Consider the following 25,040-nt stretch of genomic DNA (forward strand, 5'->3'; position numbering starts at 1 on the left):
TCAGAAAATTAGGACCTTTTCTTTACAGCCTCCAACTGCAAGAGAGACAGAAATCAAAGCCCAGTGTCATTTTGTTGAGTTTTTAATATCCATCTTCATTAATTTTATCCTGAATGTGTTCATGACGCTTTCTGAATCAGAGGCAGACTGTCATTAGTGTTATTTACTTAATAATCACTGCATTGGTCCCCTTGCCCCAGACCTTACCCCTGGGGCATCACATGAAAGCCAGATGGAAAAGTCTCTTATGTGAGGGGCCAGATAATCCATAGGTGAGGAATGAGGAAAAATGGATTTTCTTTGCTTGTAAACAAGAGAAAGAGGCAGCTGCCTCCCCCTCTTCTCTCAGAAAGAGGGAATAAAACTTTGGCTCCTTGGAGACAGGATGAAAGGATCCTAGGTTCTTACCCTAAACTTTTGGAATGTAGTGAAATCTTTTCAGGGACCACATAAGCCTGAATGTCTCTGGCTCTCCAAGGCCCTGAGCCTCATTTTCCCTTGAAATGTAAACACATACCCCCAGAGTTAAGTCCATCTGTCTGGAGTTCTCTCAGTATGTACCTAGTTCTAAATTACCTTCCCAAGGGTTGCTCTTAGCTCAGGATCCCAAGTTTTCAGCAAAATTTATTCAGAAACACAAAAATATTTTCTCTACATCATACACTGTTGAAGACCACATTTTAAAAATTTTGATAAAGTTCGGTTTATCAATTCTTAGTATAATACTACTTAAGAATGCTTTTCCTATAAGGTCAGGAACAGGCAAGGATTTCCACTCTCACCACTTCTATTCAACATTATACTGGAGGTTCTAACCAGTACATTAAAGCAAGGCGGGGGTGGGCGGTGTGGGGAGAAGGATTCGAAAGGGAAGAAGTAAAACTGATTTCATTTGCAGGTCACATGATCAGCTATGTAGAAAATCCTAAAGTGTCTACAAAAAGCATACTAGAATGATCAGTGAGTTTAGCAAATTGAACACAAGTCCCTGCAACGGAAGGTAGAGTGCGATAGCTGCTTTTACAGAGGCACCATGTCCTTTAGAAGTACCCAGGTGGGGAGATTAATTCTCCTGGAGAAAGTGGAAGGCATCATAGGAGATGGGCTATGAATCCGGTGTTTGGGGAAGGATTGATTTTGGTCAGGAAGAAGGGAATTGGTGGTCTAATGGGAGGGAAGAGAAAAAAACCAAATGTCTGGAGGTGGAAAATCACAGGGAGCTCATTGCATTCTTTAATATAATTGACATGGAAAGTATGAGAAAGAGCAGAAGGGAGGCAGGGCCAGAAAGCAAGGTTGGAAAGAGATGGCAGAGGCCTTGAATGTCAGACCCAGAATTAAGGACTTTATCTGAGCAACTCTAAATAATTCTCAACACCTTCCTTTAGACGAGTATAAAATTATTTTCTCAGCTCTAAAATAGTATTCTTGGGCTTCCCTGGTGGCGCATTGGTTAAGAATCCACCTGCCAACGCAGGGGACACGGCTTTGAGCCCTGGTCCGGGAAGATCCCACATGCCACGGAGCAACTAAGCCCGTGTGCCACAACTACTGAGCCTGCGCTGTAGAGCCCATGAGCCACAACTACTGAGCGTGCACTCTAGAGCCCGCAAGCCACAGCTACCAAGCCCTCATGCCACAACTACTGAGCCTGCGCTTTAGAGCCCACGTGCCACAACTACTGAAGCCCGTGCGCCTAGAGCCCGAGCTCTGCAACAAGAGAAGCCACCACGATGAGAAGCCCACACACCACAACGAAGAGTAGCCCCCGCTTGCCGCAACTAGAGAAAACCCACGCACAGCAACAAGGACCCAGTGCAGCCAAAAATAAATAAATTGAATAAATAAATAAATAAATAATTTAAAAAAATAAAATAGTAGTCTTCTTTTTCTATTGGCTAGTCAAAAAAGATGATTATGTTCATAAGTAATTTTAAAGTCACTCAAAGTGTACCTTTAGTTTTTTAAACTAAGCAAAATAGTCCAATTTTATGTAAAAACATAAAATGAAAATATGAAATGAAATCTTTCAAATCTGCTGCTCTTGGATATTTATCATCTCTCTCTCTCATCCTCGAATATAAGGTCTTTGAGGGTAGCAACATGTGATGTAAGTCTTTCATATTTGCCATTGCACAGGCCACTCGGTAGGCGTTTAATAAATCCTTGGTATCCAGCTGTAACGTAAAAGTGCAGCAATTCAGTGAGTGTTTCCAAGTTAAAAAAAAGGAAAGAAGAATCCACAGCACCCAGCCAAGGAATAAATATGGGAAATAGGCTAGACATAAAGAGATTTTATTTCTTGAAGCCCCTGCTTCTGGGACCCAGCGCTCAAGTGGAGGGTCTTTCCCCTCTCCAGGCCACGTTGAGCGCCCTGGACAGTTCCCAAGGCACACAGCTTCCTCCTCCTACAATCCAGTCCATAGAGGGGGACGTGGTTTACACATCTCAGAACACCATCCTGCGCTTTATTAAAAACTCTTTCTTATCCCAAAGGAAATGGGATGCAGCACCTTTCTTTCCCTGCCCACTCAATACCCTTTCCCATAGGAACCTCAAAGCACAAACCTCAACCCTTCAGAGACTGACCCCTCCATAGTAACTTCCACAATAAGCCCTGGAGTGGACAGACAGCCATACTGACACACTGTACCACGTGAGGAACTCACTTTCCTCTTGATCACACCCGCTCCTACTCAGAAAGGAAATTCTGAGGCTCTGAAGGCTGTTCCTTCTCCCAAGACAACTTCCCTATTGCAGGGTTTCTTCTAGGCATGCCAGTCTTCTTTTTTTTTATAAATTTATTTATTCATTTATTTATTTCTGGCTGTGTTGGGTCTTTGTTGCTGCGCGCGGGCTTTCTCTAGTTGCGGTGAGCGGGGACTACTCTTCGTTGCGGTGCGCGGGCTTCTCATTGCTGTGGCTTCTCTTGTTGTGGAGCATGGGCTCTAGGCGTGTGGGCTTCAGTAGTTGTGGCATGTGGGCTCAGTAGTTGTGGCTCACGGGCTCCAGAGCACTGGCTCAGTAGTTGTGGCGCATGGGCTTAGTTGCTCTGCAGCATGTGGGATCTTCCCGGACCAGGGCTCGAACCCACGTCCCCTGCACTGGCAGGCGGATTCTTAACCACTGCACCACCAGGGAAGTCCTTTGCCAGTCTTCTTTTTTTTTATTATTATTTATTTATTTTTGCCAGTCTTCTTAATGAGAAGATGTCCACCACCACCTGTGGACTGGCTGATCTATATTTTTTGTTTTGAAACCATGCGCCTAATTTTCTTAGTGTTGAATTTAAATAGATTGCTATTATTATTATTATTTTTTAAATATTTATTTATTTATTTATGGCTGTGTTGGGTCTTCGTTTCTGTGCGAGGGCTTTCTCTAGTTGTGGCAAGTGGGGACCACTCTTCATCGCAGTGCGCGGGCCTCTCACTATCGCGCCTCTCTTGTTGCGGAGCACAGGCTCCAGACGCGCAGGCTCAGTAATTGTGGCTCACGGGCCCAGCTGCTCCGCGGCATGTGGGATCTTCCCAGACCAGGGCTCGAAGCCGTGTCCCCTGCATTGGCAGGCAGATTCTCAACCACTGCGCCACCAGGGAAGCCCTAGATTGCTATTATTGTATTTACAGGCATGCCTCATTTTATTGCACTTCGCAGGTATTGCATTTTTTACAAACCGAAGATTTAGAGCAACCCTGTGTTGTCAGATGATGGTTAGCATTTTTTTTATCAATGAGCTATTTTTAATTAAGGCATGCACATTGTTTTTTTTAGACATAATGCTATTGCACACTTAATAGACTACAGTATAGTGTAAGCATCACTCTTATATGTACTAGGAAACCAAAAAATTCATGACTTGCTTTATTGTGATATTTGCTTTATTTCCATGGTCTGGAACCAAACCCACAATATCTCCCGAGGTCTACCTGTGTGTGTGTGTGTGTGTGTGTGTGTGTTTGTGTGTGTGTGTACATACAGATTGATTGATTGATTATAAGGAATCGGCTCACATGATTATCGAGGCTGAGAAGTCCCATGACCTGCCATCTGCAAGCTGGGGACCCAGGAGAGCCAGTGGTGCAGTTCCAGTCCAAGGGCAGGAGAAGACCCATGTCCCAGTTCGGAAACAGTCAGGTGGAGAGTGAATTCTCCCTTGAATGAGGCCCACCCACACTGGGGAAGGCGATCTGCTTTATTCAGTCTACGGGTTGAGATGTTAATCTCATCTAGAAGCACCCTCACACATACACCCAAAAGAATGTTTAACCAAATATCTGGGCATCCCTTGGCCCAGTCAAGTTGACACATACACTTAACCATCACAAGTAGTGAGCAGTTTGCAAATGTAAATGTGGAGTTTGTATTCCCCACTTTATTTATTTATTTTGGCCATGCATGGCTTGTGGGATCTTAGTTCCCCGACAGGGATTGAACCCAGGCCCCAGCAGTGAAAGCTCTGAGTCCTAACCAGTGGACCTATATTCCCCACTTTGAATGTGTCTCCATTAAGACAAATCGAATTGGCCACCTGCATATGAGTCCTAGGGTTCACCCACAGCCTTGACTATTTACCTACCACCTGTCTTTGGCATGAGCCTATCTCAAATGTAAATAACATTCCTCCTGTTTTGAAAAACTTCACTAAAGAATTGGGTGTAGAGCAGTGGTTTCAACCCGGGTGATTCTACCTCCCAGTGGATATTTGGCAATGTCTGGAGACATTTTTGGTTGTCACAACTGGAGGTGCTACTGGCATCTAGTGGGTAGAGGCCAGAAATTCTGCTAAACATCCCCCAGTGTACAGGGCAGCCCCGCAACAAAGAAGTATCCAGCCGAAAATGTCAATAATGTTGAGGTTGAGAAATCCTGGTCTAGAGAAAAGGAGACATTCCATAGCACTCAACACAGTGTGCCCCAGATGTCCCCGTCTGTGTCATGGGAAGCCAGTGCTTTCTGAAAGCTTTCTGAATCAGCATCTTCCCACTGAGTTTAAATTACTAGGTAGGATCTAGCATTAACACTGGCAACTTCGAATGGCTTTAAGGCAGGCATGTTAAATCTCAAATTTGGACGAAACACAGCAAGCCATGAGAGAAGTTCACAGCACTTTGAAACCTAGGAGAGCTGTGAGAATTGCATGCAGGTGTGGCTTCATTCCAGCTCATAGTGCCAAATAGCCCATAGTGAGTTCTCAGATGGGGAGGAGCAAATATTCATTTTCATCAGAGGCAAATGCTGAAATTGCAGTTATGGGCCTCTTTAGAAGGTGCCGCTTTATTCCAATGTAACATTGCTTCGATTCTAACTGCACAGGGTTGTCCTGATTCATAGGGGTCAGTGGCAGAGCTCTGATCGTAAATCTTGTTTCTTGCATCGTCGATTTAAGTGCTCCCTGCCAAACCTGATTGCTTTTTTTCTGAAGCAAGTAACCTGTGAATCTTTGCTCATGGTCAGGAAAAAAGTCCCTGTTAATAATTTACAAAAGACAGAGCTAATCCTCTTTTGCATCCTCAAATCTCTCAAAGCACGTGATTGTTTCAGCATATCTGGTTTCCAAGTAGCTGAGTGATGAGATACGATTGGCCTCGCAGCATCGATTCCTCCTCTCCTTCCCCCTCACTCTTCTTGTCTAGCAGTTGTTTGTTATGATACAAACATTCTTCTTATAAAGGACTCAAAAACCGAGTTCTTTCTTTCCATCTTTAGGCAGAGGTGGGCTGGTTTGGCTTGCTACCATGGATGAGGATCTTGAAGGAGAAACTTGGCCGAACTTCTCCATTCCCTGGGGCTTCGGCAAGGCAGTAGAGGATGAAGGAGCACCCATATGCCAGTGAGTAATAGTCCTCAAGTGCAAATATCAAGGGGCTTATCATTGCTTTTGGAGATTAGCTCATGTTTTTCGGTAGGGTGAATTTTTTTGCACAAGAGTTGAAAGCCATGTGTCAGAACTATACAAGAATGATGCCTTTGATAGAAAAGTGATGAGATGCTTCTGAGTTTTTGTCCTGGTAATTCTAATATTTCAAAAGAACATTGCAGGTGAGGTGGGAATATCCTGTAAAAGAAAAGTACAAAACTATATACTACTCTGATTGTTTCCTTAAGACTGAATGTCCAGAGGCATTTTGGGGAAAAGAGAAACTGGTATCAGCTGCTCGTCCTTATATATGGTATTATAATAGGCTATAATTCAGTAAACTTTTGATTGCACTTTTTGCAAGGGAAATTGGATTGTGCTGTGTTTATTTTCTTTTAAAAAGGTATCTTCTCAGAGACAAATGTATCTGTCTGGATGAAAAGTTTTGATTTTTAAACAGAAAATGCTATGTTGGCTATGCAAATTGGTGTGTGTTTAATCGCTTCTTTGTGTTCAGTGGTCTTGATAAATAAGTTTTTCTCTTTTGAGAAAAACCACAGTTTTACAGCAAGTTCAGATCATTGCTGAGTGGCTTATGGTTTATGTAAATATGGAATTCTTTCTCGAGGTTGTCAAAGTTTCAAGTCTGAGAAACTTGTCAGTAATGAATACATTTTGGAGTGCTGATTGGAAAGTTTCCAGTCATTCTGCTATTTAATGCTTCCTCATTAATCACTGGCACTGTGTATTTTAAGCCACTTACGAATTTGTTTAAATGATATTCTTTCAGTAGACTCTATGATTATTGAGTGTTTAAGCATTGCAATAGGAACATTGTGTGGAGGCCCAAGTATAAAGGAACTGCCACAGGTTAAAGAAGCTCTCCAAATGGATAAAATTCATTACCCTTGACTTACTACTTGGGACTTTGAGCCAAATAATTTTTAGAGGTGGCCATAATTCTCCACGACAGTAATCACTTGGTGGCACTCTTTGTTTTAAAACAGTGCCAGTGTTTTAAAACTCTTTGTTTAACTCATTTGCATGAGTGCCAATGAAACCTCTTTCTGTTATGTAGTTCACTGTAAGGAAAATTTAGAAATTGATGTTGTCCTTCTGTGGAACTAAAACACACAAAACGGTCGACATTTTGGAACTAGCAGTGATGATCCCTCAAAACTACTCTTTGCTTGTGACATAATTTCATTGGATAACTTTCCTTTTTAGTGCACACATTTTCCTGCTGATTTCATACTTGAAGGATGAAATGATTGAATATTTGGGCTAAGGAAAGGGACTCCTTAAGACGTAGGATCCTGAGACTTGTGTCTCTTTCTTGCCTGGTCAATAACATAAAAAGAAATAGATTCATCTTCCAAGCATATTGTTTATGAGTTTGGGAGAAAGTAGGTAATAAAAGAGAGAAGAAATATTTTAAATCAAAATACTAAAGCCAAACTACTGAATTCCAATTTGATGTTTGTTGGCCATAGTTTTAACTCCATGCATCCAGTGAAAAGTCTAGTATGTCTTGTTTTATTAGAATTAATGCTAGGTATATCTCTAAAGACTGAAGTTCTGTGTTATCCCTGGATGTGCTTAGTCATTAGATGATTCAGGCTAGTACATTATTAATTTTATTATATATATATAATTCTATTTTATTTTGATGACTCAACATAAAAAGCAGCCATTATTATAACTTCAGCTCATGTCTCCCGTGGAGGATGCTCTCAAGTATAGATGTATGTAAATGTGGTTCAAGATTCAGTGAATGGGGATAATTTTCGTAGTGCAACAAGTGATGCTCAGTTGAGTCCCACGTCTGCTGCTGGCTTCACAGGAATAAGATCTAAAATCCTGAGTCTGTCCTCCATTCAAGCAGTGCAGTGTTCCCAGACTAGGGGGTCCCTGCACCCCTCATCCATGTGCCTCATTGCTGATCTGAAGGAGTTATCGTAAGACTGATGTGAGGAGGAGAATGGTTCACTTTCCTGAAGTTTTATATCCCTTCAAAATTAAAGTGACTTGAGATTGTTTTTATTGTTGATGAGAGAGCAACTGGTTCCTTTGCCTAGGAGAGCAGCCACAGAGGATGCTTAGGACTGGGGTTTCTGGAACCAGCCTGACCTGGGTGTGTACCCTGGTGCCTTCTCTTATTGGCTGTATGACTTTGGGCAAGTTTGTCAGTTTCATTAAACCTCAGTCCCCACATCTGTAAAGAGAGGATAATATCTACCTCGTGTGGTTGGAGGGGTAAGTGAGTTACTATAGGGACAGCCCCTAGCACAGTGCCTGGCTCATCCAATTGTCTAATTACCAATGGTGATTCTTATTGTTAGTACTAGTAGCAGTGATAGTGGAGCCTTTCAAAAGCAACCTTGTTTGCAAGTCTTTACGTTTGAGTGAAAGTTATAGATTATGTTGCTGTATCAATCTTTTAATAGGAAGAGTGATTCATTTAGGACTTGGGAAAAGGAGTGAGTACAGGAGGGTAGGAGGGAGTTTAGTACTTCTATGCAATTTCTTTGGTTTTTAAGCACAAAGCTTGGTAGAAAGTATAATGAAAACATTAGTGAATTTGAAACAGGAGTGAAAAAATGGGATAAGTTTATTTCAGTTCAACAAATACTTATTGAGGATCTACCAATGTGCTAAGTGCTGGGGTACAAAGATAAAAGTCAAGGCTATAATGAGAAACCACAACACACCTAACAGAATGGCAAAAATGAAAAATGCTGGCAATGCCAAGTGCTAGGAAGGATGTGGAACAACTGAAAGTCTCATACATTGCCAGCAAGATATAGCAGCAAAACAGTATCACTTTAGGAGACCATTTGTTGGTTTCTCATAAACCTGAATATACAGTTGCTGTAAAACCCATATGATCCCACTCCTGGGTATTTACCCTAGAGAAATGAAAACTCATGTTCACAGAAAAACCTTTCACAAATGTTTATAGCAGCTGTATTCGAAATTGCCCCAAACTGGAAGCACCCCATATATCCTTCAGTGGATGAATGGATAAACAAACTGCCTTAAATCCTCACAATGAAATACTACTCAGCAATAAAAAGGAACAAACTATTGATATACGTAACAATTTGGATGAATGTCAGACACATTACGCTGAGTGAAAGAAGCCAGTTTCAAAAGGTTACATACTGTATGGTTCTATTTGTATGACAGTCTCAAAAAGACAAAAGTACAGTGACAGAGAACAGATCAATGGGTTCCAGGGGTTAGAGGTGGAAGGAGTGTGTGATAGTGCCTTGTGTGACAGAACTCTTCTGTATCTTAATTGTGGTCATGGTTGCAGGAATCTATACATGTGATAACATTTATAGAACTGTATGTCCAAAAAAGGTCAATTTTAGTATGTGATAATTTAAAACATAAAAAATGAGAAAACAAAGTTCTTGCCCTTGAGGAGTTCACAGGTACAATGAGGGACAAACACAAACACAAATAATTATAGTACAGTGGGGTGAATGTAGTGACTGTAACATGCTGAGAGCAGTTACCAACAATCTCGATGTGCCGTACTGGCATACCATGACTGGGTCACAAGTGTACCTAGATGGCGCTGCACAAGGACTGTGATGCCTGAGACCCAGGCCATGCGCAGCCTTATCCATTTACCCTCAGCCATTTTCTATGTGTACCAAGATGTGAAAAAGTTTGGGAAGGCCTGGCTTAGGATATTACGAGGGCACAGGGGAAGAACACTTTGTCTGGTTGCTTGGGAGGAGATGGGTACCGGAGAGGCTTCATAGGGGAGATAATACCTGCAGTGGGAATTGAAGGATAAGAGGGAGATAGCTAGGCAAAAGAGAGCTTCTCCAGGGGAGTGGGAGGGCATTCCAAGTGAGCCATTCCTTGCGTGAAAAAGGCACAGAGGAGAGAAAGAGTGGGGTGTGAGTTGGGAACTCTAGGGTATTCAAAATTATAGGAATACAGAGTGAACAGATTTATAGATAGACTTGTATAATAAAGGAACATTTTGTTTTATGATAGTAGATTTTGAGCATATTTAGAGGCGGATGGGGATGAGGCAGCAGAGAGGGCGATTTGATAAAAGAGAAAAGAAGCTGGAGGGATGAGATAATGGGAAGAGGTATAGGATTCCATCTTAATTGTCAAGTGTTGGAGAACCCTCTTGTAACATGTGGAGCATTACTGAAAGACTGCCTTCTGGGAGGATCTTTTCATTCATTCATTTTCATGCATTCATTCATCATCAGTTCATTCCACAAATCTTTACTGAGCACCCACCTGCATGCTAGGCACTATTTTAGGTCCTGGGATTCCAATAGTGAACAAAACAAAGTCCCAGCTTTTATGCAGTTGATATTTTAGAGGCTAAATGAGCTCAACTTTGGACAATTTTGAAGTGTAAAGGGCCTCTCAGGTAATAATACCTAGTAGGCAGGAGCTGTAAAGAGCAGTCTGGGCTGAAAATACAAATTGGGACTCACTGGCACAAAGATAGAAATTAGAGCCTGAGAAATTGATTAAATAATCAGTTTTTGTACCTTAATAAAGCTGGAAAAAAATCTAATTTTTTCACCAAAATTCTCAATGATTTGCCATCAGGACCTGTCCTTATGTGAGAGAAAGGAGAGATGCATATAGCTGATGCTATAACCCAAGGGTACTCATCCATCCATATTCCTTTTTTATGACATCCTGGTAAAGGGTTCTCTAATCTTTCTAGAAGATAATTAAGTCTTAAAATTAACAAATATCTTGGATGTGCAGAGCATTATACTAAGATCTGGGCAGGGTAGAGAGGAGGTAAAAAAAGGAGTAGACCTAGTATCAGTTCGGAAAACACTTAGAGTCTACAAGGAGAGAGAGCCTCTGGACCCTTTGTAAATATTTGTGGCACTTGAAAACAGCCATAAGCAGACAAGTAGAAATTCTCGGTTGCTAAGGGGACTGAATCTTCCAGTATATATGCACAGGAAGAGTTGTAAAGTAATCGAGGATACTTCCAAACGCAGTATGTTCTGAAGTCAATTATTGATGACCTGAATCCACAACAGCTTGGAATACCATAGCCAAGTTCTTGGGTTTGACTTTGGATAATGTAAATGGACACATGGTGTTTTGAAGAGGTTTTTTTTTTTGCTGCGTTGGGTCCTCGGTGCTGCGCGTGGGCTTTCTCTAGCTGTGGCGAGCGGGGGCTACTCTTAGTTGAGGAGCACGGGCTCTAGGTGCGCGGGCTTCAGTATTTGCGGTGCGCGGGCTCAGTAGTTGTGGCTCGCGGGCTTAGTTGCTCTGCGTCATGTGGGATCTTCCCGGACTAAGGATTGAACCCGTGTCTCCGGCATTGGCAGGCGGATTCTTAACCACTTGTGCCACCAGGGAAGTCCGAAGAGATTTTTTAATGAAACAGTTTTGACCCAGCTGTGTTGTTAGAGCTCTTGTGACTCAGGTAGTTATTGATGCCACTGCATTGACATGGCCCAAGACCAAATCATTAAAATTCCAGCTGCTCTGATAACCAGGAAATAAACCAATGGATGTCCTTTCTCCATCCTAGGGCCTCATCTCCCCTGTGGTGGACTTGGGAGAAGGTGGGGGTTAGAAGTGAGGAGGTAAAGAGTAGGTTCAGGCACCCTCTGGCGGGCAAACCACCCATAACGAGGAGCCACATGCTAACCATTGTCCTCAGCTCATAAAGACCATTCTCAACTGAGTGACCACTCATTCTTGGAGCTAACATAGACATCTTGAATGGTCTATACCTCGTGTTAATTAATTTCACCTATAAGATTACAATGACTCTACTTGTTTACATTCAACAGAGAATTATACTTAACTAAAAATTCAACTTATTTCCTTTTCCATTTGATAACTCAAGGATAGACACCTCTGATATTTGAAGGCTTCTTGAGCATACTCAGTTTTATTGGTCAGTGTTATGTTGGATACTAGGGGGAAAGAGGAGGAATTTGTGTTCCTATTCTCAGCTCCATACTGCACAGAAAGTCTTCAAATAAAGTTCGTTTACCCAAACGAACTTTTTGGCCAACCCAATATATATTCTCTCTCTATAGAATCCATTCACCAATATTCATATTATAAATTTCCTTTGAATTGATGGTTTTAAGAGATAGTTGAGATACCCTTAGATACTTAGTTCTAACAGACTTTGAACGATCTTTATTGCCTTTTTATTATAAAGTTAATGGATACTTATAAAAATTCAAAAAAATAACTGAAATGAATAAAGTAGAAAGTGAAATTCGTAGAACTGAGGAGGGGTTAAGTATAGAATAAGGATCACAGAAGTCTGTCCTATGCATGACTTGGTAACGACATGCCAGTCTCACATTTTGGAGGGTCCCTTTTGGCAAGGGACCTGACTCAGAATTGCTGAGTCCTAGTGTTCCTTGCATCAAGAGGGCCCATAAAAATGGCTCCATCAGACTCATTATGTCATTCCACTTCTGGGTGTGCATCCAAAAGGATTGAAAGCAGGTTCTCGAAGAGATATCTGTACACTCATGTTTATGGCAAAAGTTTTCACAGCAACCAAAAGGTAGAAGCAAACCAAGTGTCCATCACAGATGAATGAATAAGCAAAATGTGGTCTATACATGGAATGGAATGTTATTCAGCCTTTAAAATGAAGGAAATTCTGACACATGCTACAGCAAGGGTGACCCTTTAGGACATTACGCCAAGTGAAATGACAGACACAAAAAGACAAATACTCTTGTATGAGGTCCCTAGAGAAGTCAAATTCATAGAAACAGAAAGTAGAATGGTAGTTGCGGCGGGGAGGGAGGGGATGGCGAGTTGTTGGAGTTTCAGTTTCGCAAGATGAAAAACTTCTGGAGATCTGTTGTACAACAATGTGAATATACTTAACACTACTGAACTGTACACTAAAAAATGGTTACGATGGTAAATTTTATGTTATGTATATTTTACCACAATTAAACAAATTTTTTTTAATGTTAAAAAAAGCTGTGTGTCAACACGGCCTGCTTGAGTATACACATCACCTATAAATGAAAACTCTTCTAGTGCCACGCAGCCATGAGGTGTTACTGGTGTCACGTTCTTTGTCTTCCAGTGTCTGCGAGGCAGGGGGCTTCGACAGCAGACCCAGGGGGGTCCGTGAACTCCGCCATACTTAATGCAGGTTCTTATTTGTTTAAGCATTTTTTTCTGGGGAAAAGGGCCCATCACTTTCTTCAGTTTCTCAAAGAGGCGTATGGCTCCCTCCCTGCCAGTAAAGGCTTAGAAGTGCGGCCCAACAGATTGTCTTTATTCAATAGACTTTATTAAATTAACTGTGCACAAAAGCTATTATGTCAAAGCTTTGAGTTTAATATATACTCAAATAAAGCAAAATCTTATTAAGGCTCATTTGTGTGATTGATTATTCCATCTACGCTTTCAGTAGCTGGGATGAATTTATGGCTAAATACTTATGAAACCAAGGTGCCCCTGTGAGATGCCCAGCTTAGAGAGTGCTTTATTCTGCAAAGAGGTACCTGCCCTGAGGAATCATATTTGGTAGTTTCTCAGCTCTTTTGACACAAATCAAGAATGTGTATCCGATAGTAATCAATAATTCAAACCTCGCCAATGTGTACTCCCCGTTCATAATTTTCTCCAAAAAGCACTCGTATTTTCTGAAGATTTTTAAGATGACAACTAGGGAGTCTCCTACTGTCTCAATAAAGTGGATTTCTAGAAGGAAACAGCTAGGAAAGATGTTGGAATTACAGAGAGGAGATTGATTTAGACAAACCGTTTGTTGTTGTTGTTTTTTCCTGGTTACAAAGCACAGACAAACTCAGTGTTCTGAAAAGCAAACAGAGATGTCACAAGGTCCTTCCCCAGGCAATTCAGCATGCACTTGAAGGACCCTTCTGTGACAAGGACTATGCTTTGTCCTTTCAAAGCCCACTCTCAGGTAAAGATGGTTATCCTGTATTATAGATAATGGCTGACAGGATTGAACAGAATCCTCCCAGGGGACTGAAGCTAATGGGTTGGAAGTTCTGTGTCTTTCATCTATTTGCCCGAGGAATGCCATCTCTCCTCCCCAATACAGATCTCAAAACCCCAAAGCAGAGAATATACACACTCACACACAAAGCCATCTTTGATTTTTTTGTTACTTAATTTTTTTGGCTTATTCTGTTTCTCTATTTTTTAGTATTAATTTTGTAACCTGTTAGTCATATCTTAATAGCAACTCTCCTTTCTGACTCAGGATTTTTGTGCTAATGGCTCCCTTTTTCTGGAATATTTTACCACTCACATCTCTGCTCAAATGTCTCCTTCTCAGACACAAAATTTTCCTGAACACCTTACCTAAAACTTGTTCATGCTCAGTGCTCTCCTCCTCTAGATGCAGCTTTAATTTTCTTCAGAGTACTTGCACTCATCTAGCATTCTATACATTTATCAGTTTGCTTATTGTCTGTTTTTCCCCACCCTGGTATAGGTACTCACAAATAAATATCCCTTTACTTAGGTTTTTTTTTGGCTGCACTGGGTCTTTGTTGCTGCACTCGGGCTTTTCTCTAGTTGAGGCCAGTGGGGGCTACCCTTTGCTGCGGTGCACTGGCTTCTCATTGTGGTGGCTTCTCTTGTTGCAGAGCACGGGCTCTAGGTGCGCGGGCTCTAGAGCACAGGCTCAGTAGTTGTGGCGCACGGACTTAGTTGCTCCGCGGCATGTGGATCTTCCCGGACCAGGGCTTGAACCCGTGTCCCCTGCATTGGCAGGCAGATTCTTAACCACTGTGCCACCAGGGAAGCCCCTTTACTTAGGTTTTAAATTACTGTAGCTTTTTCAATATTGGCCTTTTAACTTCATTGTTAAATGGATAAGTGAAGGAATGTTCAAAGGATTTAACTATGACACTGAAAAAAAAAAGAAGTCCCTATATTTTCTTACTTCCTGTCTCCAAGGCTGTCCTTGAGAAAGCTTGCATGCATTGACGTGTGTTCAGGTAGTGACTGTCGATTGCTGACTGTGTACCTGGCACTGATCTATATGCTAGTGGGAGGGTAACATTATACTCTTACTAAGCTGGTCTTTGGTCTTTGTGAATACTTGAACACTCGACTATGATTTTGGGTTGGAACTTTCGTCTAAAACAAGTACTATTCTGAGGTCTCACATTACCAGTATGTCAGGATTGTGTTCTTTCCCCTTGGGTTTTCATGGTGAAAGAGGTAGCAAAATGATAACATAGATAAATGGAGTTTTGAGAGGGTGCCTACAAGATTAATTTCTTGTTCTAAAAAAATGTATTGGTTGATTTATTATCCAGTACGGTTAAAACATGATGTGTAAATGCATAATCTTCTTATAGAAAATGCTTTAAAAGAGTATTATAAAAATAGGCATAATTTTATTTTTCTTACATCTTATTCTTAAACATTGAACTCATTTTATTGGAATATTATTGGAAATTTTTAATTCTGAGGTTTCACATTGCCAATAGCAACCACCTAAAAGAAAATACTTTCCAAAATGAAGTACATTATAACCAGGATGTGGATGAAAGGGCTAAAGATGATCACTACATACATTGAATCCTTTATATTTATTTCCCAATTCTATTTTGTATACACTTTTCACTTTCAAAGTTCTATGTCATCATCTTTTGGCTTTCACGCTATTCCTTCACAATTTTTACCTGTGTTAAATCTCTGAAATTCTACTATTTGTATTTCTATCACATATATTCTATAATATTCTTAAATCTCCACAATTTACTAATTTAGTGAAATTACGTGTGCCATGTGTCATAGCAAATAGTGATTTCAAAGGTCTGTTTAAAATTGTCATTCTCTGTATAAAGGACTTTGAGAACTTTCTAGAATGTATTTGTCAATAGGGCTGAGTTTTTCCTTTTTATACAGCAAATTTGAACACCATTACTCAATCTTTACATACTTCTTTTTATTCCTTCATTTATCCAGGTCTAAGTTGTACTTCCTCTGGTGAATTGTTCTCTAATAACTCCAGAATACACTGACTGAACTCCTTTTAGGTGTCCATAGAATTTTATTGTTGATATTAAAATATTTTGATTCTCAAATACAGGCTTAGTGCACTATTATTAATTGATGCATGTTTTCTTTGTAACATACTACCATTCCCAAATATATTGCAAGTTTCTTAGAATTATGTCTCCAACTTTTCTCACAGTAGCCCTGAATAAGTACTTATTAAATTGAACTGAATACAGAAGAGAGATCTGTAAATGTAAAAGTCAGCTCTTGGCATATATTCTGCCCTCCAGTTGGTAAGCATGTTTCTTTGTAGTTCTTCCAACAGTTCTGGCTTCTGAAGTTTGTACTATCTCCTATGTGAGTAAAACATGTATATCAGCTATCAATTGCTATGTAACAGACCACCCCCAAAACATAATGGCTTTAAAAATAGATTTGTTATTTCTCATAATTCTGTGGATTGGGCTCAGCAGGGTGGTTCATCTGCTGCATGAGATCTCAGCTGGAGTCACTTGTATAGCTGCATAAAGTTAGGTGGAACTGGGGCTGGAATGTTCAAGACAGCTATGCTCACATGTTTGGCCCCTCAGCTGCAGTGCTTAGAGCTGGGGCAGGTGGCCCTCTCCCTCTTCTCATTCAGCAGTCTAGCCTGAGCTTCTTTACGTGGCAGCTGGGTCCTAAGAAGGCAAAAAGGAAAGCTGCTAAGCTTCCTCAGGCCAGAACCTGGAAGTCACACAGCTTTATTTCTGCCACATTCTCCCGGTCCAGACAAGTCCCAGGACCAGCCAGATTCAAGGGGAGGGGCTCCACCTCTCAATTAGGGGGAGCAGCAAAGTCACACTGCAGAAGAGAAGGTAGTGTGGGAGGAACTGTAGGCAGCCGTTTTTCAGATAATCTATCACAGCATGATAGCATGAAAGGAATGTGAAATCATCTAGGTAAACTTCAAAAATTTTACATCTGAGAAAGCTGAAGCCTAGAGAAGTGAGATGGCTTACCCAGGGTACCACAGCTGGTTTCCTAGACCCTTGCTACATAAAGTGTGGTCCCTGGACCAGTAGCATCAATATCACTGGGAGCTCATCAGAAATGCAGACTCTCAGGCTCCCCCAGACCTACTGAACCAGCATCTGTCTTTTCCCACGATCCCCAGGGGCTCTGAATGCACATTAAAGTTTACTGAGAAGCGCCATTGCTCTTTTTACTTCCAAAAACTGAGACAGAAGACCTACCACCTACGAAAGAAGAATATTTTACAGTCAGAGACTTGACTCAGCATGGAAAAAGCTTTGTTTACTTAGTACCTATTATTTTTTTTTTAAAAGCACTGCCCTTAGATCTTTACAATTACTCTTGAATTTAATCTTCACAACAACCTTGAGGGGTAATTATTATAATTTCCATTTTACAAAAGAGGAAACTGATGCTCAAAGATCTGTACCTGTACCTAGTGGAGCAGAATTCAAACCTAGGGTTTTCTGACTCCAAACTCCATGCTCTTAATTATGGGACCATATACACTGGCAGCTGCCATATGGCAGCAGTGAAGGAGTCTAAATGTTTAGAGGAAGAGCCTGTTAGAGGGGAGCCATGGCGTGTGGCTGGCTTGGTGAGCTGTTGCTTTTCTCCTGACGCCTCCCACTCCCACCTTGCCTAAAGCGAAGAGGCTGGCACGGGTGTGTGACAGATGGCACGGCCCCACTCTGCCTTATGTGTGCTGCTCCCCATTCCTGGGCACACAGCTGCCTGACACAGGCCTTGCCAGTTGGGCAGCTGCCTCTCGAGGTGTCTCCAAGGGCTGTTGCTCAGAGGGTGCAGTCCAGCATTTTCTCGCCTTTCCCTTTCAGACACGCTTTCCTTCCGCGACTCGGGTCTCCACCTGGAGCAGAGAGCCCTGTATGGGCTCTGACAGGGAGCCAGTGCCAGACCTTGAGCTGCACAAAACAGGTGGCACGTGGATGAAGCTCATCCAAAAGTGGGCGAGCCAAGGCGAGGAGCAGGGAACGGCTCCTCCTGGAATCCCGCTTCTGGGAGAGCTCGGTGCCCGCCAGAGCTTCCTTCCAACAGCTGCGCGTGGGCTGGAAAGGCAATTTCCTCCCTGCTGTTCCCTTTCCAGGAACGAGAGAGGAAGGAATGAAGAATGAGAACCAAGGGCAAGCAAGGGCACTCCTCTTCCTAGACCCAGAAGCTGTGGGAAGAGAGAGCCAAGAAAGAAAGCTCCAGAATCCTTCCACATTGGAGTAAAGAGAGCAAGATTCATGTTGGCTTTGGTCCTGTCAGCACGTTATGCCACCACTGGATAGGTTATGAGTTGACATCTAACACTGGTTGTGCAGTATTAGCCCCAGTGCCATGATTACCCTCTCTGGATTCAAATTTATATGCTATCACTTTCTTTGGGTAATTTACTAGATCTTCATAAGCTTCAGGGTTCTCATCTGGAAACTAGGGGTAATAATTTTATCTCTTCATATGGTTGCTGTGAGGAATAAATGGGAAAATGCGTGTAAAGGGATTACATGGGCCAATAACTGGCATTTACTCTGTTTTTGATAAATGTTATTTAGTAATGCTAAAGTTTTTGTGAGGGTAGAAACTTTGACTCTTCCGCTGTCGTATCCCCGGCTCCCAGAACAGTTCCTGGCACATAGTAGGCACTCATTATTTGATAAATAAATGAATTATTTGATGAATGAATTAATGACCAAATCCTGTAATACTGTAAGAGTTATTTTTGTGCTTGATCAGAGGACTCAATGGCTTACGTAGAGGGTTGAGCACTTACATGTGTGTGTATGTATGTGTGATTGTGTGTGTGTGTGTGTGTGTGTGTGTGTGTGTGTGTGTGTATATATATATATATATATATATATAAAAGAATAGACCAAGATTTTTCAGATGGTGCTAAGTTGGTCAGAAGTGACGTTGACTTTCTTTGCAGCTGACACTTTGTGTTGTCAGCCTTCACCTTTATTCCTTTGTTTTTGCTTTTTATTGTCACCCCGTTGACATCTTTCTCTTTCTCATGAGAGCTATGGTTTAAGGCTTAAATGATAGATAATACGTTAATGATTATTTTGCTGTAGTCCCTGAGTTACCCAATAATACTTTCGTTTTAGGAGGAATTTTGAACATGAGTACACATGCACTTAAACGGACTATTATGTGAAAGAATTTTTATGAGTCATTTTGCACAAACAATAGAGAACACAATTCCAAATGGACAGTATTCCTTCCTTTCCATTAATTTGTTATTTGCTCTCAGTATAGCATCATCCTTCCCTGAATCATTTTCTGCTGTTACAACTTCACAATAGTACAAAAGTATTGGATATTAAAGAATTATCCAAATGCCTGGTCTTTGGAAAAATACTCTGTTAGTGACTCAGGGGTCTAAGCCTCTGAACAATATTCTTTAGGTCAGTATTCTTTAGTTTCTTTCAGGTCTGTCAAGAGCTGAGTTCCTGTTTCTCTTTTGTTTTTTTATCCAATCGTAAGCAATCCGATATGAAAGATATAATAATTTGACAGGTCATTAAATTACCTTTCAGTGAGATTTGTTATTTAACTCGCACTCCAGAAAAATAGAATTAGTAGGAATCTACTTTGTGGCCACTCATACTTGGCATGGGAGATCACCTCTTTAAATGGAATTGAAATAGAAATGGCGATGGCCTCTCACCTCTCTCTCACACCCACTACGAGGCAGAATTCCCTGAAGGAAAATGAGTACCTGAGAAAAGAGCAAAGGTAAGGGTCAGGAGACTGGATGGAGGTTATTGCAGGAATCCAGGGGAGTGAATAGGGAGGCTGGAACCACTGGCCTGGCTGTGGAGCTTGTAGAAGATGGGTAGATTCTGGATATGATTTAAATACAGGGCTAACAGGATTTGCTGATGGGATAAATATATATGTGTGGGTCAAGGATAACTCTGAGGTTTTTGGCCTGAATAACTGGAAGAATGTAGTTGATAGGCAGGGCATTCTTGGAGGCCTATGGAAAGGAAACTGAGGAAGGCAGGATTTGGAAGAATGAGGCGTTGTGCAGGAGACAGCTGCCATTTTTCATTTTGTTTATAGTCTTTGAGTGTGATTACTAGTCTAATGTACCACTGGACATCTTCCAAATCTTTCTAGTAAATGAAAAAGGCTGTCACAGGTAAGTGGTATGTGTTTGTATGTCAGCACTGAGCATAGACATCAGCCCCAAAATGGAATATATTGCCCTAGTTTTCTAAACTGTAATATTTTCAGTTTTAATATTTATGCTAGTATAACAGTTTTATTGGAGAAAAATTGAATCAAACTTCGGTTGAAGAGCAAATTAAAACCACATTTATATATGGCCTAAATTCCTTGACCCAGAACATCCATCAAGTGAACATTAGGCTACTGAAGAAGCATTGTCAATTTATTTTGAAATGGTCACACTTATCCCCTCTGTCTTTCTCTTTCAAATGGGTAGGTATAAATAGTTATCATCTGGTTTAAAACATTGTCATTTTTACTTTTTACAGTATCTATTTCAGTGAAAACCAGACAGAGCTCTCCATCATGAAAGGTAGACTTCATAAAGTGTTGCCTTACTCACTAAACTCACATCATTACGGAGAGACTTTGCCACTAAGCTCGAGGCTAAGGAGGGTGTTTGTCTCTTTCATCAAATCCTGTTGATCCTTGACCTTTTCAGTTGAAGGGCAAGAGACACTCTTAAAATGTTGGCTTCAAGGAAGGCAAGAGCTTAATTTGGGTTTTAAATTTAGCATTCAATTTTGCCCTACCAACATGAAATCAAGTGGTTTTACACAATTAGCTGAAACCAATATCGAGTTTCCTGTCTTGGTCCTTACTTTCACCCTTCTCGGGAAGCAAGTTGGAACTGACTCTGCATCAGCCTTGACCTCCAGCACTCATGGGAGGTCAATACTCATCAGCACCTTTTAGGAATATCAACAGTGACCATACTAGGACAGAGTTGTTATTGATCCTTTGATGTTCTCACTTTAATGTTAGGACTCTGAAGTCTTGACCTTGTCAAGACCCTGACCTTGTCCACAGCTTCTGAACTTTTATATTATCATTATGTTTAAAGATACAACAGTATTATTGACATGTAGAGAGTAAATCTCTTTTTGGTGATAATGGAAGTAGCTCCTCAAGTAGCAAGACTGTGTTTTTTCTCTTCGTTTCTGTGGCACAAGTTAGTTGTATCCATAATAGTATTCCCCCTTTTTCCTTGCCACCAAGAACTCAGTTTTACTTAGGTGGCAGTGTGTACTACACCAGGAGATGAGTCTCAACAAGTCATCTAAACTGGTGGTCTAAATAAGTGCATGGTAATTCCGTTTCCTTTGGACAAATACTCCCTTTCTAAGCCCCTCTTACAAACTAGGTGGCCATGTGACTTTTGACCAATGAGACGTAAGGGTAAGACTACTGAGGGATATCCAGGAGAGATTTTTACTGCCTGAGAAAAGAGGGAGCTTGGAAAGACACCTCCTCTACACTGCACTTTCCCCCTTCTTCCTGCTTTGAATGTGGTTATAAGATGTAATGCCTGGATTTGTAGCATCCATCTTGTAATCATGAGGTTACAAACTAAGGCAAAATGCTGAGGGTGGCACAGTGGAAAGATAAAAATGATCCTGGGGGACCTTGGCGATTTTGTTGATCTAAGGCAACGAGCTAGGAATGCCCTACCTTCTTTTATTGAGATAATAAAATACATTTATTTTCACATGGTTGATAATTCTATTCCTCAGCAAGAAACATTCCTTATTGATTCAGCTTCTGTCATATTCTTCAGGCAAATCATCCATATACTCCACTTTGAGCTGGTTTTGAACTCCCTACAGTGAAAGCAATATAAAGGCCAAGGTTAACAGGATCATTCAAGCACTCTAGGAGCCCCTGACCACAATTACAGAAGCTTTGTGGTGCTGACTGCCAAACTGTGACACCATTTTGGGGCAAAGGGCCTCTCCGTCCTTCTGAATGGACCCCAACTGCATGCTGGCACTTTAGAGAGCAGCCACAGAGAGACTGGCACAATTTTGGTGGGGCCTGATAGGTACTGGCGGCAGGGAGGCTTCTCCCGGAGACTCAGTGGGCAAGGGGACGGAGACCAGGTTAGCAAGAGCGAGGAGGACAGGGTCGACATCCAGCATGGACTGTAGCTCACAGCCACTTCTGTGATGATAACGGCAGGAGGGAGACTTGGGGGCTTCACTGCAGTTGCTTCACAAATGAGTGCTGTTGAGCATGAAGAAGATGAGCAGTGCACAGAGAGGGGGAAGCTTTCCCGGGCTACGTCAGCTGCAGAGGCTGGCTCCTTCTCAGAAGCCAGTAAAGAAAAGGAAAACAGTGCTCCTTGGTCTTCTCAGTGGAAGCTGGCAGTTGGGGGAAAGTGAGTTTCTCTAAACTACTCCCAGCCTCTTTTCTAATTTTTTGCCTCTTAGTCTGAAAGTTTTAGTGTAACCAGATTGGCCTCACATGTTTATATGTAGCTCAGCCTTAGAATGTTACCCTTGGAAATGGAAACTCATGGTTAACACAGGAGAAATTGTATTCTCTTCCCGAGATCAAAAAGGAGATCATTTACCAGAAAGATGTTTTCCTCCTGTCTTACGTTTAAATGATTGACACAATGAACAGACAGTTTTAGTTTACTGCTGCTCTGGTAGGTTAGATAGCAAATGACTTGCTGGGATAATAACACATAAAAGAAATACAAAGGCTCAGATTCCTCCAAGGACAAAAACCCCACCTGACAGTTGAGTCCACTGGCCTGACAAGCTAGTGAACTTATTTTGACCTATGGAGAAAAAAAAATCCTATGTATACATGATGACAAAACAAGATTTGGGACTCTGCCTGCAGATTTCCTTCTGGTCAAACAGACAATTTAAAAATACTCTGTCAATTCTTGCAATATTTTTATATGTGGAAGCACTCTGTTGCTCGGTCGCAATTGTAGGACATGACTACAAATTGCTTGTTTTCTGATATTTATAGCAGAATAAATGAGATTAGAAAAAAAGAGCCTTCTTCTAGACAATGGCAAAATGGGGAAGGGAATTTATGGGTCACCAACTCTGCAATGCTGTGGTTTTATTACTTCGTATTATTTCATTTAATTCTGAGGTCATTACCGTTACCCCATTTTAGAGATAAAGAAACTAATGCTAAAGGAGGTTAAGAAACTCACCCTTAAAGGGGGTCCGTAGCTTTTAGACGGCCAAGTTGAGATTAATACCCATATCTGCCTCTAATGCCAGTGGTCCTTGTAGTTCTCTACTTTTGTCTAGCCTATGCTTCACAGTCTTTACTGGGCCTACGTATTTAAGAGAGAGCTAGGAATATGCAGATTCCTGAACCCTGGCCCCAGTGATCCCAATTCTTTTGCTTTTTTGGGAGTGTAGGCAGAAGTTCCCATCTTCCCAGGCATCCCCTATGATTGTGATGCTGACTGTCTGAAGACAGTACTTGGAGGAGTGCTGGTCTGGACCTGAGGTTCTCCGTGCTGGCTGCACATTGAATCACCTAGGGTCACAAAGTTCCAACGCCTGGTGCCTCACCTCAGATTCTCTGGAGTGGAGCCCAGCCATCAGCATGGAAAAGTAAAGCCCTTCCCCCTCTGGGTCATGATCATTCTGATGGACGGTGAGGGTTGTGAATCTCTGGTCTAGCTGTTTCTGGTCTCGGTTTCATCAGGGAGTACCTGCATGATCACTAACAGTCCTTGCTCCTTCATAAGGCATTGGACTGTGTTGGTGAATTTTGTGTGGCAACTTGCCTGGGCTAAGGGATGCCCATATAGCTGATGGAACATTATTTCAGATTGTGTTTGAGGGGGTGTTTCTGGAAGAGGTTAGCATTTGAGTCAGTAGATCGAGTAAAGAAGGCGTGCCCTCGTCAGTGTGGGTGGGCATCACCCAATCCATCGAGCGCCCGGATAGAACAAAAAGGCAGAAGAAGGGTGAACTCTTGGCCTCCATAACCACATGAGCCTATTCCTATAATAAATATTATATTATCTCTGTATATCAGTTCTGTTTCTCTGGAGAACCGTGACCAACACTGGACTTTACCTTCAAGATCTCTTCGGGATACCTGGGTCTTAGAGGAAAGCTACATAGCTGATATTGGATGCATTATTCATGGTTCAATAAAAATTCTAGATATATGGTTGCTGTCTGGAATTAAAATTTTTAATGTCATTTTCCCTTGGGCAAATAAGGAAAAATGTAATATTTGCAGGTTTCAAAACTGATTTTGTTTCAGCACCTCCTATAGAATAAAGATGAAGAATTTCCCCAAAGTTATGAAATAGAATAGGAGAAGAAGGACAGCGGCTGAAGATGGTAGATAGTGAGTGAGCAAAGGGGTGGTGAGACCTCAGGTCAAGTTTCCTATTTCAGTGGGACTCCCAGCAAACACTGGAGAAAACAGATATGGAGGAAAGAGAATGGGGGTATTTGTAGATTTGGTAATTATAGTCATTTTAACTATGATAGACAGTAAAACCTGCCAATACATCCCAGAATTCTAGTTCTGCTAGGATTCTGTGACTTGAAGAACACTGTGACTTAAAGAACATGGGTCTACAAATCTGTATTCCGTAAATATTTCCTGGATGAATTAATTCCTCCAGAATTAGAGAAGATTCATAAATGCAGGAAGTGAATTTGCCCTTTTTGTTTAAAGGATCAGTAAATCTAACTTGGTGAACTGATGCTGTATTGCATCTGAACAGCGCATTGCACAGTGTCCTTCAATTATGATGTCATTTGAATAATAACTAGGTAAGAATAGGACTTTGGGGGAAAGCGTCTAAGTGCTCTGAATTAGTGGACTACCGCCTAATCAGGTGTTGCAAAGTTAAATGCCTCCGGGGGCCAGACAGGCAAACTAGATGGGAGTACTGAGCAGATATAAAACAGAAAGGAATGGAACATTTGAGCATACAAGTCCTATCTGAAAGCATTCAGATATACATTTCTAAAAAAACATTGTGTGGGCAGAATAAAATACATCCAAGGGCCACCACTTTGTAACCCCAATCCAACAAAACCAATTAGTATCTTGTTGCAGGCTTATGTTATATAGCTTTAAAGCCATAATCCTTTGAATTATTGGAAAATTCATTACAACTTTTAACAGTCGCTTTCTTGCCAGCTCTCTT

General features: G+C 41.4%; 1 protein-coding gene across 3 annotated transcripts in view; it reads left to right on the forward strand.

The window, feature by feature from the left end:
- The window catches only part of MSL3 (MSL complex subunit 3), a 201,474-nt gene that overhangs the window by 106,430 nt on the left and 70,004 nt on the right, over positions 1-25,040 (forward strand). The window contains exons 15-16 of one of the 3 annotated variants that reach the window (XR_014239259.1): positions 5,710-5,833; positions 12,951-22,767. The exons of 1 other annotated variant lie outside the window; for it this stretch is intronic. The gene's annotated coding sequence lies outside the window, so the exon portion shown is untranslated. Of the gene's footprint in view, positions 1-5,709; positions 5,834-12,950; positions 22,768-25,040 lie in introns of those variants that run through there. One more of the 3 variants, XR_014239260.1, reaches the window with a different exon arrangement.

Source organism: Balaenoptera borealis (assembly GCF_965194805.1).
Source record: "Balaenoptera borealis genome assembly, chromosome: X".
NCBI lineage: Eukaryota > Metazoa > Chordata > Mammalia > Artiodactyla > Balaenopteridae > Balaenoptera > Balaenoptera borealis.